At 44.3% G+C, this 17179-nt stretch overlaps 1 protein-coding gene, 1 long non-coding RNA gene and 1 pseudogene across 3 annotated transcripts in view; 2 read left to right on the forward strand and 1 right to left on the reverse strand.

Moving 5' to 3' along the window:
- The window catches only part of LOC117725058 (uncharacterized), a 156807-nt gene extending 154478 nt beyond the window's left edge, over positions 1-2329 (forward strand). The window contains exons 4-5 of the long non-coding RNA XR_013105567.1: positions 465-507; positions 2132-2329. This is a non-coding gene — a long non-coding RNA (uncharacterized LOC117725058). The remainder of the gene's footprint in view (positions 1-464; positions 508-2131) is intronic.
- The window catches only part of LOC117693229 (coiled-coil domain-containing protein 12-like), a 75378-nt gene that overhangs the window by 48537 nt on the left and 9662 nt on the right, over positions 1-17179 (reverse strand). The window lies entirely within an intron of this gene.
- LOC117725056 (nucleoside diphosphate kinase 6-like) lies at positions 8849-15802 on the forward strand (annotated as a pseudogene). The gene is made up of 5 exons (XR_013105535.1): positions 8849-8948; positions 12026-12120; positions 13789-13828; positions 14212-14372; positions 14706-15802. The product of XR_013105535.1 is annotated as a nucleoside diphosphate kinase 6-like (transcript).

Here is a 17179-nt window from a genome sequence, read left to right on the forward strand (position 1 = left end):
TAAGCTGTCCAAACTCACCCTCTTCTAACCTCCATGGGTACACAGACATACATGCAGGCAAACCACACATACACATAAAATAAATGCATCAGATATGTGTGTGTGTGTGTGTGTGTGTGTGTGTGTGTGTTCAGAGTTATTAACAAAATATTTCTTTCTTAACTTTGTTTGTCCTGGTCCCACCAAGAAAGAACTGGTGTGTCATGGTTTATGGCATACCACAAAACAAAAATAATCATTTCAAGCCAGCTAGTAGTAGTGCATACCTTTGGTCCCAGCACTCAGGAGGCAGAGGCAGGCTATCTCTGAGTTCCAGGACAGCCTGGTCTACAGACTGACTTTCAGGACAGCCAGACTGTTATACACAATTACATTGCCTCAATAAATAAATAGATAAATAAATAAATAAATAAATAAATAAATATAAAAAACAAACAATGATTTCATAATATAATTTTTTCCAGATATGAAGACAGAACTGTAATTAAAGTGCATGATGGACCATGTGTAAGTAAAGTCTCTTTTCCTTTTTCATTTTTAAGAGTAAAGCAGGAAATAAAAATTTATAACTCAACAGGGTAACAATCCATTCTCCTAAATTTTGAGTTAAACATTAAGATTATGTTAGTTTTCTCTAAAACTGTATTAGAAAATATTATATTCCTATGATTACTCCAGCTGATGCCAGATCTCCGGTATATAAAGAACACCGCGGGTAAGTTAGTAGACAGCTGGCAGAACCTGGAAGGAAATGTTCCCACCCCAACATCCCAAATCTCAGGCTGAAAACAAGGATATGTATCTCTTCTTTCTTCCTTTAAGCACCCCAAGCCCCTTGGGGTGTTTGTTTGTTTGTTTGTTTGTTTTTTGAGATAGTTTCATTAAGTAGCCCTGGCTGTCCTGGAACTCTCTATGTAGACCAGGTTGACCTTGAACTCACAGAGAACCACCGACCTCTGCCTCCAGAGTGCTGGGACTAAAGCCATGCACTTGTACCTTAATATTCAGAAAAACTCACAGAAAAATAGGCAAAGACTAGTTTTACAGAAGAAATAGTCACATCTGACATGCTAGCACCTGAGAGCTACAGCAGAAGGATTGTAATTTTGAGGCTAGCCTTGCCTCCACTGTAAAACCTTGTTTCTAAAACAAAAATTAGGGACAGGATGTGCTCTTGGGTTTGATCATGAGCTAATTAACATGCAAAGCCTGGTCAAATGCTCTTGAATAACTGGACAAATTCAAACTGAAACAATAATGGCATTCCAATTTACCAGCTATACTGGGAAAGGCTGGGACATTATCAGTGCTGGTGGAGACAAGAGGGCAGTAGTCTCACAATGGCTGGGAGCAGGGAGGACTTAAAGTCATTGTGGAGAACAACCAGGTTTTAGACAGTGTAACAAATTGAGTACATATGTATCTTATGGACCAGTATTTCCAAACCTTGAAAAGTACAAAGAAATGTTCTCAGCTTTGCAAAGTGACATACATGCCTATGGCAGTGTTTCATGGTGTGAAGCAAGAGACTGAATAAATGGGTTGTCATTCCTCCCCACAGCCTTGCACAAGTTCTCTATCTGTATCATATAACAGGAGGAGGGCTGGTCCTTGTCACTTATCCCCAACCCTGTTTCCTGCCTACTATCACCCCCTTTACTGTTATCTCCTCTCCCAGATCCCTCACAGAATCTTTAAAGTCATAGCTCTTAGCTACATCTCATATTCAAAGAAGCAGAGGTCTGGAAAGACTTACTTACCTCATACGCTGAGCTGAAAATCAATAGGGCTAAACTTTGAATATGGACATCAGTTTCCCATTCTGTTCCTCATGCAGCCCCTGTTCTATCCCAGGGTACCACACGCCTCTAATATAATGCTTCGACTCCCCATCTGTTCTGCTGGAGTGGAGTCCTCAGAATCACATAGGCAGCCACGTCCTTTGCTTTTCCTCTCTGCCTATATCTACTCTGCTTTCTTTTTATCCTGCAATGAGATCAGAATGTCTCTAGTCAGCCCCAGTTCAGTGTTCAGCACCCTCCTGCTGGATTGTGGGTATGTGTGGTTACCAATGCATTGGCTTTTCCCTTAATCTGACTTCAGTTCCTCTAAGCAAACATTTCTCTTACAGGAACACTCCTCAGATGAGTTTGAACACTAATAAAAGTTACTGAGTTCTCAGAGAGCCGTGTGGAGTATGACTGACTCTTCAAAGATTCCCAATTTGGGAGCCAGGGTCTGGAGTTCAGTGGTAGAGTACACTATTGTGTACGAAGCCGTAGGGAGTGTTGAAAGAGAGCAGCTCCTTGAGAAGAACAACTTGGTAGTAGAAGATACTTGCTTCAAATTCATTCATTCATTTCTTCAATAAATGATTCTCAGCATAAACTTGGCTGGTAAACATTTTCTCAGTTAATAAGAACCTTTTCCTTTTGGGGGAGTGGGTAGGGTTTGTTTGTTTGTTTGTTTGTTTGTTTGCGACAGGGCTTCTGTGAGGCCTTGGCCATTCTAGAACTCACTGTGTAGACCAGGTTGGACTTGAACTGAGAAATCCAACTGCCCCTGACTCCTGAGTGCTGGGATTAAAGGTGTGCACCACCACCGCCTGGCAAGAACCTTTTCAATATATCAGATACTCAATGCTCTCATTTCTCTATATTTTCACATAAATTGTGACCAAATAACCAATGAAATGTACAATGTGGGAATGAATATCTCAGTAGCAGCAATGTCTACAAGCTGTGGGCTTTGGTCATAACTGAGTTTGATATGTGTCCTGTGAGCAGTATAGCTCTCAGCATGTCTCATAACAACTACACTAGAAAGGGTACTGTGTACTATGTATCTGTGTACCATAAGCATTTGTGATACTGCAGAAGCCAGAAGGTCAAGTTCTCAGGAGTGGAGTTACGAATGGTGTGAGCCACCATATGGATGCTAGGAATCAAACCTTTGTAAGAATAGGAGGTGCTCATAACTGCTAAGCCACCTCTCTAGCTCCAAAGATTTGTTTTTAAAGATGTATTTATTTGAGTACACTGTAGCTGTCTTCAGACACACCAGAAGAGGGCATCAGATCCCATTACAGATAGTTATGAGCCACCATGTGGTTGCTGGGAATTGAACTCAGGACCTCTGCAAGAGCAGTCAGTGCTCTAAACCGCTGAGCCATCTCTCCAGCCTGATGATTTTTTAAATCAGGTATATGTGTCTAAGTGTGAGTACGTGCAGGTGCCTACAAAAACCCAAGGTGTGGGTCTCCTCAGAGCTTGAGAACCTGACATGAGGCTGGGAATCACTTGGATCCTCGGCAGGAGTAGTACGTGTTCCTAACCACTGAGCCAGGTCTCCAACTTGGAACTCGCAGTTTTGCTGAAAGAAAATTTAAGTATAATATTGGAGTGATTCCTGGTGATAATGGTGTTTCTAAATACTTCCCAGTTAAGGGATCTAAGACTCAAAACAATCTTAAGCTGGACTGGATGAAGCAGGTCAGGGAAACTGTGCCCCATGAAATATGCTTCCCTAAACAAGACCTGCATAATGACATCACGTGACATGCTGATATAGATGGAAGACATTTTTTAAGCTCCCCACCAGCAGCAAGATTAAGAGCTAATCAATGCCAGCAGAGAGAATCAGTTTTCTCTAGGGGGAAGTTCTCTGATAGCTCATTCCATCCCAAGTGTTCAGCCCTACACATTTACATATGAGCAGTCAGTAGGTTTTATATAAACTGTGGGCAATGGGAACTGAGCCCCGGTCCTCTGTAAGAGTGGGAAATGCTCTTAACCACTGAGCCATCTCTCCAGCTACTGATTTTTTTATTACATTGATTATTGTGTGTGTGCACATGAGCATCACACATTCATGTGCAGGTCAGAGACAACCTGTGGCTGAGGGATGAATCTCATCCCATGTGGATCCTGCAGATTATACTCAGGTTATCAAGCTTGGTGGCAAATGTTTTGATCTACTGAACCGTCTTGCCAACCCACTATTCATTTTTTTTAAAGATTTATTTACTTTTTATTTATATGAGTACACTGCAGCTGTCTTCAGAGACACACTTGAAGAGGGCATCAGATCCCATTACAGATGGTTGTGAGCCACCATGTGGTTGCTGGAAATTGAACTCAGAACCTCTGTCAGAGATGTCAGTGCTCTTAACCGCTCTCTCCAGAGCCATCTCTCCAGGCCCACTATTAACCTCTTAATAAGTGATTTTCCCCAACTGAGTTTAGATTTGCAAGATGGAGACTAACTACCATAGAACTCCAAGTCCCAGGGAAACTGAACTGAAATCTTCTCAGGCCCTTTACCGTTTCATAATTATCATCAAATCTGTTGGAGTCTTAGCAACATTAAGAACTGAAAACCAGGACAAACTTTTGCCTAAGAACCACTAGAATCTAGACATTGAGTTGTTTTCTAACTACGTGGATGTAAGGTGATGCCCCAGTAGTCTTGAATGTTTTGGTAATGATGCACATGTTTATTCTTGCTGTTGTTTCAAGTGAGGTTCATTACAAATACACCAGTATTTGTAATGGCTACTGTACTGGTTCTCAACTTGACTATATCTGGAATGTATTACAATCCAGAACTGGACTGCTCACCTGTGATCCAGATCTTGAGGCTGGGAGACACAAGTTTCTGACCTAGATCTTGACATGGAGATCTTGAGGCATAGTGGCTATGAATCCCAGGAGACTAAGGCAAGGAGACCTCTGAGTTCAAGGTCAGCCTGGGACAAAACAAATCACAGATCCTGGCTTGGTGGTACACACCGCTAATCTGGGCCACACTTTCTTCTGGAGACCTACATAAGGACATTGGAAGAAAGAAGATTTGCTCTTTTTCTCCTTGCATTTACTTGCCAGTATATCTGTTACACTCTATTAGCCTTGTGGGACTGAGCAACTACTAGATCCTTGGACTTCCCATTCACAGCTGACCATTGTTGGGGAGTTGGACTATGGATTGTAAGTCATCATAACAAATTCCCTTATTATATACAGAGACTATCCATAAGTTCTGTGACTCTAGAGAACCCTAATATAGTGTTGAAGTAACAGAATTAGAAGGCAGGCATATTTGGTTGCCACATTAAGCTACTGTTTGCAGTAGCTCCTTAGATTATCGATAGACCTATTTGACCTCTACCTACCAGCCACTCCTTTTTGTCGGTTTTTTGTTTGTTTGTTTGTTTGTTTTCGCAGTGGGGGGGGGTTGTTTAGATAGGGTCTCAATGTGCAACTCTGGCTGTCCTGGAATTCACTGTAGACCAAGCTGGCCTCAAACTCACAGATCCACCACCTGCCTCTCTCTCTAGAGTGCTGGGATTAACAGTGTGTGACACTACTGCCCGGTTCTTAACATCAGTTCCAAATAAAGCCCTGCATCCTCCTTACCTAATCTGTCCTTTGATTATGCTGGCTTATTGTTGAGAATGGTTGAAACAAATGTAAATTATGCAACTAGTCTTCCACTGTGTGTGTTGTATGTGAGTGCAGATACCACGAAGGCAGAAGAAAGACTAAGCTCATGGGAGGTCTCTTATACTCCAGAGGTATGATATAAAGTAAAATTGGGCTTGGCCTGCCTGGGAAGTAAGATTAAAACAAGGTGCCTGACTAGAAGCTATTCTCATCCGGTGAAAGCAGAAATGGACTCGTGCTTTTACCAACAAGACAGACAGACAGACAAAAAAAAAAAAATAATGAACTTTCAGATTGGAGAGATAGTTTGGTGTTTAAGAGCACTCACTGATCTTGCAGAGGAGTTGGGTTCAATACCAGAACCCACACGGTGGCTCAAAAAACAATCTGCAACTTCAGTTCCAGCTGACAGCCCCTTCTGGCCTCTACTGGCACCAGGCACACACATGGTGCACACAGACATACACAAACAGGCAAAACATCATAAATAGATAGATTTTCACACTAAAGAGATGGCTCAGTGGTTAAGGGCACGGCACTGACTGCTCCTCCTGAGAACCTGGGTTATATTCCCAACACCCAGGTCTAGGCTCACAGCCATCTTTAGTTCCAGAGGATCCAGCACCCGCTCCTGGCTCCATAGGCACAAGGATTGCACGTGAGACACATATGTGCAAGAAGAATACGCTTACACGTAACATTTTTTTAAAAAACCTTAAGTCTTTAAAGAAAAATAAAGAAATAGACTTTCCTGAGGAAGATACCTTATGTAAACAAGCTCTAGGCACTGCAACTGAGCCCTCTAACACAACAAGAGTGTGGAACTAGACTGTGGCACCCGGAGGGCTGCCCGGATGTGTGCCTGAAGGACCCCAAAGGGCCCATGGACTATCTAACTCAGTGCCTGGTGGACAGGAAGATTGGCGGGAGTACCACGTGAACCCAGAACCAGGGCCCCCATTGGAGTCGGAGTAGCTGAGTCTGGGGTGGACTTTGGCCTGTAGTAGAGAAACCCAGGTTGTATACTGTTGTGTCCTAGAATGTGGGGGCAATAGGAGGGTTGGGCGCCAAAACTGGGGGCGGGGGGAGTAGGAGGCATGGCTGCAGAAGTGAGGCAGCTGTGGAGTTGAGGAGCCAGCAACCACGTGACCATCATGGGCACTAAAAATGTGGCTTCCTCAGTTGGCCAGGCAGCTTGTAAAATGTGTAAATGTCTGATAGGGTGACCTTTAAGTCAAGCCAGTTTCTTTACTTGACAGCATTTTCTTGTAAACCAATAACTAAAACAGCCCTAATCTAACTGGAACCACACCCTCTCTACAGGTCGCCTGTCCTCCCAGGAGACTCCTTAGCACCCTGGCCTTGGAAGGGCTGGATCAGGTTCCTGCACTGATTCACCCAGATAAATACTGTGGAAAGCCAGGTACATACTAGGCACCCTGCGTAGGGACTAAGGTGAAGATGGGGAGCTAAACGGACATGAGCTTTCATGAAGCTTTCCTTTAATGAGGAATATGGAATCAAAAGGAATCATTAAGAAAGCCTGACTGTGCCCGGCAGTGGTGGTGCACGCCTTTAATCCCAGCATTTGGGAGGCAGAGGCAGGCGGATTTCTGAGTTAGAGGCCAGCCTGGTCTACAGAGTGAGTTCCAGGACAGCCAGGGCTACACAGTGAAACCCTGTCTCAGAAACCAAAAAAAAAGAAGAAGAAGAAGAAGAGGAGGAGGAGGAGGAGGAGGAGGAGGATGAGGAGGAGGAGGAGGAGGGGAGGAGGAGGAGGAGGAGGAGGGGAGGAGGAGGAGGAGGAGGAGGAAGAGGAAGAGGAGGAGGAGGAGGAAGAAGAAGAAGAAGAAGAAGAAGAAGAAGAAGAAGAAGAAGAAGAAGAAGAAGAAGAAGAAGAAGAAAGAAGAAGAAAGAAGAAGAAGAAAGCCTGACTGCAGAAGTGAGCTGAGCTCAAATGGGCAAGTAGGCGATGAGCAGGGAGTGGAACACACAAGGTTACCAACACCCCCTTACACACAGATCGGCAGCCAAGAAAGGCCTAGAACTGAAAAAGCCTACGAGCAAAAGAGAGAAGGTGCTCCACATGACCCCCCCCAGAGAAGTTCCCAGGGACAGAAGTACCCAAATGAGCTCAAAAATCAGAGAATCCTACAGAAGGTTAAGGAGGGGAATATATGCTTAGCTTTTATTCCAATAGTTGTAATGTACTTGAGAACAGAGTTAGAGTGACAAGAGTAAAAGCCTAGGAACCAATGAGGAGGGTGCCAAAAAGTCCACAAGAGTCATGGTAGTTATAAGGAGAAGACTTGTGTGGACATTTTGTCCTTACAAATTTGTATGGGTGAGAGTCTTAGAACTTGGTAATAGTGTGGAGTTGAGGAACTGGAGATCTCAAGGACATCCCCTTGGGCAGTTGGCCACAGTGCCATTTGATCATGTAGAAAATTATTAGGTCAAGTGGGGTATGCTGTTCCTGTACTGGTTAGATTGGGCGTGGCTACATAGTTAGGATAGAACATCCAGTAGTACGCTGTAAAGACGATGTGAGCAGAAGAAACTTTAGCATAGTTTCTTTGTTTGGTCTTACCCTGGTACTACTGCCATGACTCCTAAGCTGTATTCAGGCTAAAAATAATGAGACTATTGTGCCCAGTGTGTGGCCCTGTACACCTTCTCTCTATTTGTTAACAAATACATAGACAAATACATAACAAATACAAATGATAAATACATACAAATGACATAAAGTGTTAGATAAGAGATGCTGTGTGGCCATGAGGCATTTTTATTATCCTTCCAATTCTACAGTGGATAGAAGGCAGCTAGAGAGTAGGGCCTTACAAGCAGAGGCAGTCAAGCTCAGCAGCGATGGCAGGCGCCTTTAATCCTAGTGCTCAGGGGAGGCAGAGGCAGGTGGATTTCTGAGTTGGAGGCCAGCCTGGTCTACAGAGTGAGTTCCAGGACAGCTAGGGTTATATAGAGGAAAAACCTTGTCTCAAAAAAAAACAGGAGACAGTCATTGTAGTCTTATGGCTAGCCTATTGAAGAGTAGACATCATAAACCTTATTTAAAACACAAAAAAAAGTGTAGAAGATAGAAAAGTATTGACAAAGTCAGGTGGCAGTGTCTCAACTTAATTTCTCTTCAACGGAGAGCTCCCTGGTGCCCTTATACTTGTGTGAACCGAATGTATATCTCCCAGGGTAACCTGAGTGTCCCCTCTACCATCTCATGAGTACAAATAGCCAAGTGAATGAGTGTCCTACAGCCCCAAAATATAACACAGGGTGTAGCTCTGTGAGTGTCGGGTGGAAGCCCTGCTGAGCTTGCAAGGCTACATGGTTCCAGGGTAGAAGGTACTGAGAGCTCAATGCTGTGTGGTCCTTAATCCAGCTCTCGATGCCAGGGCTGAGATGAGCGCCATCTTGCGAAGTCCTCAGGCTCTCCAACTCACACTAGCCGTGATCAAGCCTGATGCAGTTGCCCACCCACTGATCCTGGAGGTAAGAATGGACCTGAAGCCTCCATTGCACTGTTTCAGGTGACACAGGACCACCTGTGGCAACAAACACTTGAGTCATGTGTTAGATGCTGAGGTTGAAAACCTAGAGGGATCAGCTTGTCTGCCCAGCATATAAAGGCCGAGTCTGACCCTGGATCCCAGATAGTGAAATGGGAAGACCAACTCTTGTAAGTTGTCATCTGACCTGCCTGTGCCTGTGTGTGTGTGTGTGTGTGTGTGTGTGTGTGTGTGCGCGCGTGCACGCGCGCGCACACACACACACACACACACACACACACACACACAGATGCAGCAACCACAAGAACAGTTAAGAAGAAAAGCAAACTGAGTGCAATGGTGCATGCCTTTAGTCTTCCCAGCACCCAAGAGGCAGAGGCAGACCTGGTCCACAGAGCAAGTTCTAGGATATCCAGAGCTATACAAAGAAACCCCATCTCAGAAAAAGATAAGAAAAGAAAAAAAGCCAAGGCCCGTGGAGTCTGACTCTAAGAAGACTGTACTTTTAGAGAGTTACAGCATATCTAAAAGACAAGAAATAGAAGGTTTTGCATTATTTTTATTTATTTTATATGAGCACTAAGTCCTCATGCCTGCACAGCAAATGCCTTCATCCACTGAACCATCTTCTTGGCTCAATTTTTCTCTTTTCTTTGTTTTGGAACAAGGCTATTGTGTAGCTACAGCCAGCCTGGAACTTGCTGTGTAGACCAATTTGGCCTAGAACTCATGAGTACCAGGATTAAAGATGAATTCCATCATGCCCAGCCCCAATTTAAAAGAAAAAAAAATCTAGTCTCAGTCTCTCTCTTTGTATATGTGTGTGTTAATATTAGTTTAACTAATATATATATATATGTATTAAAGTAATTAGTTTTATATAATACATATGTATATATGTTTATACATACATATCAGTTACAAGTTGCTATATTCCAGATTTGACAGCTTAAAACAACACTCCTTTCAGGCTAGAGAGATAGTTCAGCACTTAAGAACACTGGCTATTCTTCCAGAGGACCTGGGTTTAATTCCCCGAACCTATATGTTGGCTCAGAACTATCTGTACCTCCAATTCCAGGGAATCCAATGCCCTCCTCTGGCTTCCTCAGACACTAGGCACATACATGCTACACAGAACTACTTAAGGGCAAAACACTTCATAAGATAATAAAAATAATTTTTAAAAATCATACATGTTTATTATCTCACAATTTCATAGTTTAGAGGTCCAGTGGGTTTTCCTGGGATATCTCCTGCTTAGGGTCTCCTGAGCCCAAAGACAAGATAGGGATTACCTAGGTGATGGTGGTGAACTCCTTAGTCCCAGCATTGGGGAGGCAGAAACAGGCAGATCTCTGAGTTCCAGGCCAGCCTGGTCTACAGAATGAGTTCCAGGCCAGCCAGGGCTACACAGAGAAACCATGTCTCAGAAAATATAAAGATTAAAAAAATGTCTAGGGGTTTTCCAACTCCAGGATTGCTGGGCTGCTGACAGAGTGTGGTTCACACAAGCTCTGCACTTGCCAGCCGTCAGGCAGGGCCAGCTCTTCCAGAGATAACCACATTCTTCACACATGTCAGACACAGCAGTGGTGCAGCTAGTCCTTCACATTCTTTAGACCTCTCTAACTTTCAACCCTGGCCAGAGAAAACTGCTTTCAAAGGGCTGTGTGATTTTTTTTATTACATTTATTTATCTGTTTGTTTTATGTGTGTATGAGAGAAAGAATGACAGCCATGTGTGTGTGTCATGATGTATGTGTGCAGGTCAGAGGACAGCTTAAGGAAAATTGTTTCTTGGCTTCCACAATGTGGATTTTGAGAACTGAACTTGGGTTATCAGGGTTGACAGCAAGCACCTTTAGCCACTGAGCCATCTTGCTGGCCCTTATGTGACTATTTAATCCAAGCAGGTGATTTAGCTAAAGAAGAATCGACTTATTAGTAACCTGAATCGTATCTTCAAAATCCCCTTACATAACAAACATTGTCACACTCTCAGACCTGAGGACAAGGGTGGAAGACCTGAGCTGATGGTCAGTACATGGAAAGCACTACAACCATCTGAAATGGTAGAGTGAATGGAATTGACAAGAAAAAGAGTCCAGGCAACGTGAGATAGAGTGACAAGAGATGAGTGAATTCTAGTATTAGGAAATGTTTCTCCCGAGAACTAGACGGTTAGTTATCCTTAGGTTAAGAACTCAGCAGGCTCCCTGTAGTGTGGAAACAGCAGGAAATACAGTATACATCACTCCAGAATGGTAGGACTCAGGCCTCAAAGGATGAACAAACTGATAATGCCAGGAGAGAAGAAGGGAGACATTGATGCAGGGCTGGCCGGCCAGGGTGGCAGAATCAGAAGAGGTAAGTGCTGGGCTGAGGTACACATACTTTATACTTTGTTCCATAGTAGAAACCACCCAGAACTTTCTGATCAGAGCATGTGACTAAGCTGCAGAGGTTTTAATCAAATGTGATGGTGTAGAAAGAATGAGGAAAACGGGGAAGGGCCATTCAAAAGAATAGCAAGCTGTTCTGAGTGGTGGGGCCTAGGGACATTACTTCCTGTCTCCAAGTACCCTATGTTCATGCTCTAGCAATATAACTCAGACCTTGACCTTTGCCCCTCTTCTTCTGACCCACTCTATTTGTTAATCAGCTTTCTACCACTGGGCCACACATAAACGAAGGGAAGATTCATTACCTAAAGGTTCCTGGGTTTTAGTCCAGAGCTGCTTGGCCCTGTGTCTCTGAGCCTGTGTTGAGGATAAACACTGTTGAGAAGTGCTCACAGCATTGGCTGGGGTATGAAGTGTGTACAGACTCAGGTCCCAGGGTCCCCTTCAAGAGCACTCTCCTGATGATGTCACCTTCAGGAAGGCCACCTTCTCAGATTTAACAGGGCCTTGCAAAAGTGCCATCAGCTGACCTTAATACATGAGCGTGGGTGGCAGGGTACTCAACATAACTCTTCAGTGGAATAGACACTTAATTAATCCTTCTGGACAGCTTGAGTCCTGACTGATTTTCTCTCTGGGATGATTGGTTCTCTAGGCTGTTCATCAGCAGATTCTGAGCAACAAGTTCCTCATTGTACTAATGAGAGAACTGCAGTGGAAGCCTGAGGAAGTTTTACTGAGAGCATGAAGGTAAGGCCAGTAGTCGATATTATGGTGTAGATGTGTGTGTGTGTATGTTCATGGTGTGTGTGCGCACGAGTGTGTGTGCATGTTTGTGGTGTGTATGCACGTGTGTGTGCATGTTCCTGGTGTGTATGCACATGTGTGTGTATGTTCGTGGTGTGTGTGCACATGTGTGTGTATGTTCGTGGTGTGTGTGCACATGTGTGTGTATGTTCGTGGTGTGTGTGCACATGTGTGTGTGCACATGTGTGTGTGCACGTGTGCATATATGTGTATGAAGTGCACATGTACACATGTACAGGCAAGAGGACAGCTGTAGATGTCAGACACAGGCATCATCCACTTTTTTCCCTCAACCAGGGTCCCATCTCTGGCCTAGAACTTGACACATAGATAAGGCTGTCTTGTCCCTGAGCCCCAAGCATCTACCTGCCTCAAGCTCTTGTTTGCCAATGTGTGCCCCATGTCTGGCATGTGTATGTGTTCTGGGACTCCAGCTCTGGTCCTCATTCCTGTAATGCAGGCCTTTTCCTGGCTGAGCCATCTCCCTGACTCTTCTTGTTTGTTTCGCACAAACTTCTCATTATAATCGGGATTTTCTATTCCTAGAAGAGATTTCCTGTAGAGTTCCAATCAGAAACGTAATATTATGTCTTGGAAATATCAGTAATTAACACTGAGTGAACATTTATTGTGTCAACTGTTTCCCTTATGCTTAGCATTTCACTTAATCTTCTCAGACTTAGAAAAGGCAGGTGGTGTTCTAGGTACTGCCCCCTGCTCCTTGCAGGCGGTGTATTCAGTAAACCTTATCCTTCATCAGTTTTTTTTTTTTTTTTTTTTTTTTTTGGTTTTTCGAGACAGGGTTTCTCTGTGTAGCCCTGGCTGTCCTGGAACTCACTCTGTAGACCAGGCTGGCCTCGAACTCAGAAATCCACCTGCCTCTGCCTGCCAAGTGTTAGGACTAAAGGCATGTGTCATCATTGCCCAACATTTTTTTTTTTTTTTTTTTGAGGCAGTATCTCACTGTGTAGCATTGGAACTCACTCTGTAGACCAGGCTACAGGCTACCTTTAAACTCACAGAAGCTCTGCCTCTTAAATGCCAAAGTTAAAGGTTAAAGGTACATACAACACAGGAAAAGAGTTTTGCTTTGTTTTTTTTTGGGGGGGGGGGAGGTGTTTTTTTGTTTTTGGGTGTTGGGGGTTTTTTTGTTTTTGTTTTGTTTTTGTTTTTTTTTTTTTTTTCAGAAAAAAATATACAGCACTCAAGGGGCAGAGGCAGGTGGATCTCTGTGAGTTGAAGGCCAACTTGGTACATATTGAGTTTCATGTCAGCTAGGATTATGTAGAGAGACGCTCCCTCTGACTCTCTCTTTCTCTGTTTCTCTGTATCACACACACACACAAAGAAAAGTAAAAAAATTTCCCAAATCATAGGGAGTTGATGTTATATCCTCAGGACACAGAAGTGGGAAGACAAGTTACAGAAGGTAACGAATTGATCAAAACCATACAGATTGTGAGTGGCAGTCTGCTTCCACACTCAGAAATGTCAGACTCCAAGCTTCTTGTTATTTCTCTATAAACTAAACGGTGTGACATTATAGGGAGTGAGAAGTGAAAACCTTCTCTTGAGCACCACGGTCTCCATGAAGGTACTCTCTCTTAGCAGGGCGTTTTTTCTATCAGCGGTTGGTGGAATTCATGACAAGGTACTTCTAATTTTGGTCCTGCTATCTTTACGTGCTGTGAGATACCTCCTCTTCCCTGTGAATAGAACTGTCGATTTCACTTACCACTGTCAAGCCTAAAAAAACATGGCTGTGCTACACCAACCCGGTGGGCACCTGTTCTGTAGTTGCTGGACCAGTGGCCGGGGTGGAGCACTGGGGTGGAGCACTGTTGTTGCTGCCTAGCAGTCCTGTTGATCACTTCTTGCACATCAGTAGTCACCTCTGCCCGTCACTTTCTTACACCAGCATCAGTACTCACTAGAAGGGAAAGGAACCCTCAGAATGTACTGTTCACTTTTATTCTTGCCCTGCTCACAAACATGTTCTAGACTAAGTGATCATATCCCTTTTTTTATTCCCAGTGGGCCAATCCGAGCCTACATCCTTGCCCACAAAGATGCCATCCAACTTTGGAGGACACTGATGGGACCCACCAGAGTATTTCGAGCATGCCATATAGCCCCAGATTCAATTGGTGGGAGTTTGGGCCTCACTGACACCCGAAGTACCACCCATGGCTCAGGTGAGTCTAAACCTCTCATCCACAACCACAGGTGAGGAAGCCACGTGGGAGACTGACAGTCCATGCTCTCTCCAGTGAGCTGTGTCTCATATATTTCTGGCCCTTTGTAGCTGTGTCAGCCATGTGGCCTGTGAGCTTTCTTTATATATCCCGGGACTGAGTGGTTCATATTTCTGAGCCTGACTGTGACTGAGTCTTGCTTATCTTTACCCTACATTCCCTGTGATGGCCCCTTCTCTTATTTATTTTATGCTCTGAGCCGTGGTCCCAATCTTGCAGTCCTCCTGCCTCAACCTCCTAAGTAGTTCTTCTCTGCCTCTCCTCTTCTCATAGACTCTGTGGTTTCTGCCAGCAGAGAGATTGCAGCCTTCTTCCCTGACTTCAGTGAACAGCGCTGGTATGAGGAGGAAGAACCCCAGCTACGCTGTGGTCCTGTGCACTACAGTCCAGAGGAAGGCATCCACTGTGCAGCTGTAACAGGAGGGCCCAAACCAGCCTAGTAAAGTCCTATCAGTCCCTGAGAAGGTGGGCTGAAGGCACTGTCCCTGTTGGACCTCACCTCCTGCTGGAAGGTCTAGCCACCCACAGCTCAGCTGCTGCAGTCCACCTCTATCTACCTCTTCTGTGGAGTATTCATGGGTGTTCAGGAAGGATGGTGACGCCTCTTTTTACGAAGGACTGTCCTCCTTCCTCCAGAAAGAGCAGCCTGTTGACTAGTCAGGAAAATGCAGTGCCTGTGTAACCAGCATGTGACCTGGCTTCCTTAGTAAACTCTTTGCTACCGAATGCTCCAGGCTGGCAGTATTCCTGTACAGGCTTTCTCTCTGTCCTTCATGGGAGTCCTTGCATCTACCCTGAAGCCAGGTTTCTGATCTGTGCTCAAGAGAGACTCCTGTAAGACTCTCTCAGTGAGTTGGTTATGTAGCACATAAACACAATCACTCACCAAGTTCAGTGTGGACTTAAATCATGCTGTGGACCTCAGCACAGGGCTGTGTCCTAGGAAAGTTCAGTGTGGACTCAAACCATGCTGTGGACCTCAGCACAGGGCTGTGTCCTAGGCAGAAGCACCTCTTTGCTCCAAGGAGCCTCTGTGCCTCTGCCCAGTGAAGGTGTGTTTTAATGAGGCTGGGTAATAAGACAGGATTTCTGATTTCCACAGAGGTACTAAAGGCAGTTATACCTCCACTATATCAACACGACAGTTAATTCTTTGCAACATTACAGCAAACGTCATCGGTCTAAAATGCCGAAGAACATCCCTGGTTATCTGTCAGCTGACTGCTTCTGTTACTTTCAGCCAGGGTCATTTGCACAGCTATATTCATCAGGTGAATTGATTATGGTTGGTCATCCTGAGCTGCTCAACACAACTTGTTTCAGGTGCCCAGAGGGCTGGCCCATATTACAGTTCAGGAAGCTTTTGCTTATGCCTGAGTTAGAGGATAAAGATTCTGGGATGTGGTGGCACATGCCTTTAATGCCAGCACTCGGAAGGTAAAGATAAGTGGGTTTCTGTATGTTCCTCAGCACAGGGCTGTGTCCAAGGGAGAGGACTGGCTAGTATTGAACACACGGAATAGAGGCTCTGCAGTGACATTCAGCTCTAAGGCCTGAGGTCCACATCTGAGGTGCACATCCACAACTAGAGGTATCTACCAAGCAGTACACCCAGGTATGAGATCTGAGCACACTGCTCAAGCTAAGATCTAGATAGAACATCAAACCACTGTTCTAGGCCATCCCATTTCAACACACATGTACAGTTGCAAGCCCAAATTCCTAGTTGATACATGCTGTTACAGGTCAGTATCCCAAAGATGTAACTTTAGAACACTTGTCGCCTAAATTGTACTCCCTACCCCAGCTTATAAGCTGAATTCCTAATTCCAAATATTTCAGAATGTGAGTCTATTTGGAAGTAGTCATTGCAGATGTAATTAGTTATGCATAACCCCAAGTAAATAAATACATGTAAATTAAAACTTGAGATTTAAAAAAAGCAATTTAAAAATATTCCTCAGAATAAATATATGAGCATAACAATAACACCACCACCAGATGAAACAACATAAAAATAAGACCACATCAGGTTGTCCAGTTAGAAGCAAATTCAAATGATGAATTTACACTGAAACAGAGGAAGAAAGCAGGTTAGAATGCAAATGGAATCAGGCCAACTCAAAGGAGGCACATGCAGTTCCAGATAGACACAGCCAGATACAAGGAACACATCAAAACTATTGGATTCAAAGTTGTGTCCAATGAAAGAGCTTCTGACAGACACTCTGAGGATAAGACCCTTAGTCAAGAACCAAGCTGTAAGTCCCAACTCCCTTATAGGGAGTGGTTTGGTTGGTACCAGGCCATTGGTGATGGTTTGTGTTGTGTCTTTTGTGTTGAGTTTTTCTGTTGGGGTGTGGTTGTCTTGACTTCCTCTTTTTCTGAGCTCACTAGGACATTGTTTTCTGTGACTCTTCCTAGAGGAATGTCTGCATGAAGTTCAGCTCTAGGAACTGGTGGTTCCTGGTATTGACTATGAAGAGTCAATATGAAGAGTCTTGGCTGAATGCCAACAGGACCACAGGTGGAGCTAGACACTTGCCCCAAGGTGACCAGATGGAGTCAAAATGTTGGTCACCTGTGGGTTCTATGAGCCTTCTGGATACCAAGTTTCAGACCCAGGGAAGTGTGGAGGCTATGGTTAGAGCCACAGACCTAAAGAAACCCCTGAGACCACTCAGGTCTTACAGTGGCCAAGGGGACTTGAAAACCATAAGAACTCAGAGATCTGCCTACCTCTGCCT

The sequence above is a fragment of the Arvicanthis niloticus genome, chromosome 21 (assembly GCF_011762505.2).
Source record: "Arvicanthis niloticus isolate mArvNil1 chromosome 21, mArvNil1.pat.X, whole genome shotgun sequence".
Lineage (NCBI taxonomy): Eukaryota > Metazoa > Chordata > Mammalia > Rodentia > Muridae > Arvicanthis > Arvicanthis niloticus.